The sequence below is a fragment of the Leptodactylus fuscus genome, chromosome 11 (genome assembly GCF_031893055.1).
Source record: "Leptodactylus fuscus isolate aLepFus1 chromosome 11, aLepFus1.hap2, whole genome shotgun sequence".
NCBI lineage: Eukaryota > Metazoa > Chordata > Amphibia > Anura > Leptodactylidae > Leptodactylus > Leptodactylus fuscus.
Window position 1 is genome coordinate 25,577,495 of NC_134275.1, and position 6,189 is coordinate 25,583,683.

At 45.8% G+C, this 6,189-nt stretch overlaps 1 pseudogene; it reads left to right on the plus strand.

Moving 5' to 3' along the window:
- Positions 1 to 467: 467 nt before the first annotated feature.
- On the plus strand, positions 468 to 589 carry LOC142185762 (U6 spliceosomal RNA; annotated as a pseudogene).
- Positions 590 to 6,189: the final 5,600 nt, after the last annotated feature.

Sequence of the window (6,189 nt, forward strand, 5' to 3'; positions counted from 1 at the left end):
TATGGACTCCTCTACCAGCAGTATAGCTTTGAAAAGAGCTGTTGTTGTTCTTCAGATTTCCTGCCTAGCAGAAGTGAATCCCTCTCTAGCCCTCAGCAGATCTCTGTCCCTATCTCTCCAAGCCACAAATGACACAAACATGACGACCACTATTCTTATAAATTGGAGGTCACCTGATTTCGGCAGCCAATGGCTTTTTCCAATTTTTTTTCAATGCCTACATTGTCGTAGTCCCTGTCCCACCTCCCCTGCACAGTTATTGGTGCAAAAAAAGCGCCAGGGAAGGTGGGAGTGGATACAAATTTTTACTGCATTTGCCACGTGGTATTCGATTGGAATTGAATATCTCAAACAGCCTGATATTCGATTGAATAGCTATTTGATCGCATGCTGTTTCCTCATGTCTACTGAATAACTAACTTACATTGTCAAGGAATATCTTCTAGCCCTGCATATCATATACAGTATTTGCTTATGACAGAAAAGTCTTCCTCCTTGGAAACGATACAGAGAAGATTAGCATGGCCCCTGCGCAAGGATGACTTGTAAAAAAGGAAGGTGTTCCTCCAGGGCTCGTGCACATGTTTTTCAAAGATGAGTTTTTGGATTATTTTCAATCTTAGACTAAGGTCCCACATAGCGAGACATAGCCCCCCCCCAAAAAAAAAATGCGAAAAAAACGTGGCAGATTTTCTACAGCGTTTTTCTGTGCCATTATATGTATACAAAAAATGGCAGCATTTTTTTTAGATATAATTACTAGAGATGAGCGAACAGTGTTCTATCGAACACATGTTCGATCGGATATCAGGGTGTTCGCCATGTTCGAATCGAATCGAACACCACGTGGTAAAGTGCGCCAAAATTCGATTCCCCTCCCACCTTCCCTGGCGCCTTTTTTGCACCAATAACAGCGCAGGGGAGGTGGGACAGGAACTACGACACCGGGGGCATTGAAAAAAATTGGAAAAAGTCATTGGCTGCCGAAATCAGGTGACCTCCTTTTTAGACGAATAGTGGATTTCAAATCCGGGTCATATGAGAATGTGAACTTTGTGACTATGAGACAGGGATAGCTGTACAGGCAGGGATAGCTAGGGATAACCTTTATTTAGGGGGGAATGTTATTAAAAATAACTTTTTGGGGCTCTATCTGGTGTGTAATTGTGATTTTTGTGAGATAAACTTTTTCCCATAGGGATGCATTGGCCAGCGCTGATTGGCCGAATTCCGTACTCTGGCCAATCAGTGCTGGCCAATGCATTCTATTAGCTTGATGAAGCAGAGTGTGCACAAGGGTTCAAGCGCACCCTCGGCTCTGATGTAGCAGAGCTGAGGCTGCACAAGGGTTCAAGCGCACCCTCGGCTCTGATGTAGGAGAGCCGAGGGTGCACTTGAACCCTTGTGCACCCTCAGCTCTGCTACATCAGAGCCGAGGGTGCGCTTGAACCCTTGTGCACACTCTGCTTCATCAAGCTAATAGAATGCATTGGCCAGCGCTGATTGGCCAATGTATTCTATTAGCCTGATGAAGTAGAGCTGAATGTGTGTGCTAAGCACACACATTCAGCTCTACTTCATCGGGCTAATAGAATGCATTGGCCAGCGCTGATTGGCCAGAGTACGGAACTCGACCAATCAGCGCTGGCTCTGCTGGAGGAGGCGGAGTCTAAGATCGCTCCACACCAGTCTCCATTCAGGTCCGACCTTAGACTCCGCCTCCTCCGGCAGAGCCAGCGCTGATTGGCCGAAGGCTGGCCAATGCATTCCTATGCGAATGCAGACTTAGCAGTGCTGAGTCAGTTTTGCTCAACTACACATCTGATGCACACTCGGCACTGCTACATCAGATGTAGCAATCTGATGTAGCAGAGCCGAGGGTGCACTAGAACCCCTGTGCAAACTCAGTTCACGCTAATAGAATGCATTGGCCAGCGCTGATTGGCCAATGCATTCTATTAGCCCGATGAAGTAGAGCTGAATGTGTGTGCTAAGCACACACATTCAGCACTGCTTCATCACGCCAATACAATGCATTAGCCAGTGCTGATTGGCCAGAGTACGGAATTCGGCCAATCAGCGCTGGCTCTGCTGGAGGAGGCGGAGTCTAAGGTCGGACCTGAATGGAGACTGGTGTGGAGCGATCTTAGACTCCGCCTCCTCCAGCAGAGCCAGCGCTGATTGGTCGAGTTCCGTACTCTGGCCAATCAGCGCTGGCCAATGCATTCTATTAGCCCGATGAAGTAGAGCTGAATGTGTGTGCTTAGCACACACATTCAGCTCTACTTCATCAGGCTAATAGAATACATTGGCCAATCAGCGCTGGCCAATGCATTCTATTAGCTTGATGAAGCAGAGTGTGCACAAGGGTTCAAGCGCACCCTCGGCTCTGATGTAGCAGAGCTGAGGGTGCACAAGGGTTCAAGTGCACCCTCGGCTCTCCTACATCAGAGCCGAGGGTGCGCTTGAACCCTTGTGCAGCCTCAGCTCTGCTACATCAGAGCCGAGGGTGCGCTTGAACCCTTGTGCACACTCTGCTTCATCAAGCTAATAGAATGCATTGGCCAGCGCTGATTGGCCAGAGTACGGAATTCGGCCAATCAGCGCTGGCTCTGCTGGAGGAGGCGGAGTCTAAGATCGCTCCACACCAGTCTCCATTCAGGTCCGACCTTAGACTCCGCCTCCTCCAGCGGAGCCAGCGCTGATTGGCCGAATTCCGTACTCTGGCCAATCAGCACTGGCTAATGCATTGTATTGGCGTGATGAAGCAGTGCTGAATGTGTGTGCTTAGCACACACATTCAGCTCTACTTCATCGGGCTAATAGAATGCATTGGCCAATCAGCGCTGGCCAATGCATTCTATTAGCGTGAACTGAGTTTGCACAGGGGTTCTAGTGCACCCTCGGCTCTGCTACATCAGATTGCTACATCTGATGTAGCAGTGCCGAGTGTGCATCAGATGTGTAGTTGAGCAAAACTGACTCAGCACTGCTAAGTCTGCATTCGCATAGGAATGCATTGGCCAGCCTTCGGCCAATCAGCGCTGGCTCTGCCGGAGGAGGCGGAGTCTAAGGTCGGACCTGAATGGAGACTGGTGTGGAGCTATCTTAGACTCCGCCTCCTCCAGCAGAGCCAGCGCTGATTGGTCGAGTTCCGTACTCTGGCCAATCAGCACTGGCCAATGCATTTCTATGGGGAAAAGTTAGCTTGCGAAAATCGCAAACTGACAGGGATTTCCATGAAATAAAGTGACTTTTATGCCCCCAGACATGCTTCCCCTGCTGTCCCAGTGTCATTCCAGGGTGTTGGTATCATTTCCTGGGGTGTCATAGTGGACTTGGTGACCCTCCAGACACGAATTTGGGTTTCCCCCTTAACGAGTTTATGTTCCCCATAGACTATAATGGGGTTCGAAACCCATTCGAACACTCGAACAGTGAGCGGCTGTTCGAATCGAATTTCGAACCTCGAACATTTTAGTGTTCGCTCATCTCTAATAATTACCATGCTGCAATTTTAAAAAATGCAAGCATTTTTTAAAAAATCACATTTGCAGATTTCTTTCTGCAACATATAGATGAAACTAGTCACAATCTCATCCACTTTGCAGGCACTGTAAAACACAGCATTTTTTTAACGTCGGGCCGAGGTCTTATAAAAGCTTCAGGATTAAAACAAAAAAAAGGTACGGATTTATGTAACTTTGAGTCTGAGGCCCCATGTTGCAGATTCCGCTGCATTTTTTCTGGCTATAAAAGGAATGGGAAATATAGAGGAAGTGGCTTTAGCTCAAAAAGTGTATCTTTTCACAATGTGGGGCCTCAGCCTTAAAGAAAAACTCTGTGACCAAAAAAATAAACAGCTCAGCTTTCACTTTTCAATAGCTCCATAGAATGTTTCATACATTTGTCCAATAGGTACTACTCTTAAGGCTAAAGGTTCGTTCACATTTGCGCTCGATGTCCAGTGTTTGCATTCCTGCATGTCTGACCTTGTGTCCGGCTAAAAAAAAATGGTTTTCCCCACAGATAGGCCGCAGGCGGACACAGGCATTCGCCTTTACAAAGTCATTCAAGTGAATGGGTTTTAAAGCTGACCGTCGGGTTTCTGTCCCCTGTCCTGTTTCGCCGGGGCTGAAGACGGAAACCCAGCGGAACGCACACACCGAGCACAAGTGTGAACTAACCCTAAGACTCCATGTTGCAGAAACTCAGCTTTTTTTGTTGCTTGTTTTGTTTCGTTTTTTGAGCCAAAACGAAGAATGTGAAAAATTTAGGAAGTTTTATATTTCTACCTTTTTGCTTAATCACTACTGGCTTTGTCTCAAAAAACTGCAACACAATTTGCATTTCTGTAACATGGGGCCTCATGTGGCATAAACGATGTGATTTACCCATGGCAGAAAAAAAAATTGCAGTGTTTTACAGTCAAAGCAAAGTGAATGGGATTCTAGTGAACCCCATGCCCACTTTGCAGTAAAGACCGCGGTGTGGACACATGGCGATTTCCAAAACCTATACAGTTTTAGAAGTCGCAGCATGTCAATTATACCTACAGAAATGCCGGCAGTTTTACCATAGGTATGTTTAAAGAGGACCTTTCACCATTTTGCCCACATGCAGTTCTATATACTGCCGGAATCTGACAGTGCACTGAGTTCAGCGCACTGTCGGCTTTCCGATGTTGGCCCAGTGTGAAGAGCTATCGGTCCCGGTACCGTAGCTCTTCTATGGTCAGAAGGGCGTTTCTGACACTCAGTCAGAGACGTCCTTCTTCACAGCACAGCCAATCGCGCTGTACTGTGAGAGCCGGGAGGAACGCCCCCTCCATCTGCTCACAGTACTCGTCCATAGACGAGCATTATCAGGGAGGGAGGGGGCGTTCCTCCCGGCTCTCACAGCACAGCGTGATTGGCTGTGCTGTGAAGAAGGATGTCTCTGACTGAGTGTCAGAAACACCCTTCTGACCATAGAAGAGCTACGGTACCGGACCGTGAGCTCTTCACACTGGGCCCAGATCGGGAAAGCCGACAGTGCGTTGAACTCGGCACACTGTCAGCTTTCCGGCAGTATATAGAACTGCCTGTGGGCAAAATGGTGAAAGGTCCTCTTTAAAACAGTCCACAGAGAAAACCTCTGCAAACTTTCTATCTAAAGAGCTGCGGGAAGAACCTCAATTTGTCTCACAGCACTTTTTTGCTGCTGGACGCCATATGGGGCCTTAGCCTAAAAGTCCAACTTTGACTGTAGATTATTTCAGTTGATTAAAATGATTAGGATAAAAATATCTGAAAATACTGAAGCCGTGAAAACTCCACAGCTTGAAAAGAATTTCTCGAATAGAAATGCTGTATTGGCTCAATAGAACTTTAGATAATTTTTTTTCGATATGTTTGTGTGTAGCATTTAGCGTGAGAGGATTTGTGGGAGAGATGGGAGGTTTGTAATTAGCTCACATACAGTGTATAGGATTGGTTCATTTTGAATACTGTACGCCCTGAGTAAACAGTCTAATGGATGTTTCCAAGTGAGCAAACACCTCATGTTATCTGCAGTTAATGGGAAAACTTGAAGGAGTCATAAAGGTGACTAAGGACACAGGGCTTCTCACGCATCTCATTTGGTCAGTTACACACCATTTATTGAGCACGTCCACATAAAGAAAAAAGAATAACGGAAACTTGCACATCGCATATTTTTTTTTTCAGAAATTTATAGTACCAGCTTGCAGAAATCCATGTACTTGTTACCAAATTAGATAAATCTAACAGATTTTTAGTTGTAGAGGTATCTGCAACAAAACGCATAACTCCCAACTGTCTCAGATTTTGCAGGACAGTCCCGAATTCCAGGTTGTGTACCTCAGTCCCGATTGGCAGGAAGTATGTCCAAGATTTAACTCATTTGCATCCATATATACAAAAAAGTTGTAATATAAGTAGTGTGCACATATAATGAGAAACAGTGACACACTGAAACAACATAGTGAGTACAAACGCACATCAATGAATGATGCAATTATTAAATAACGATAAAATAAATGACAAAGTGAAGATGAATAATGAGTATGAACCAACATACAGCCCAATCCAACAACATTTCATCCTCAAAATGAAGAAATATAATGAAAGTTATTGTAGCGGTATCCGTATAAAGTAGATGAAACACAACGTCGTCACCAGGAAACTT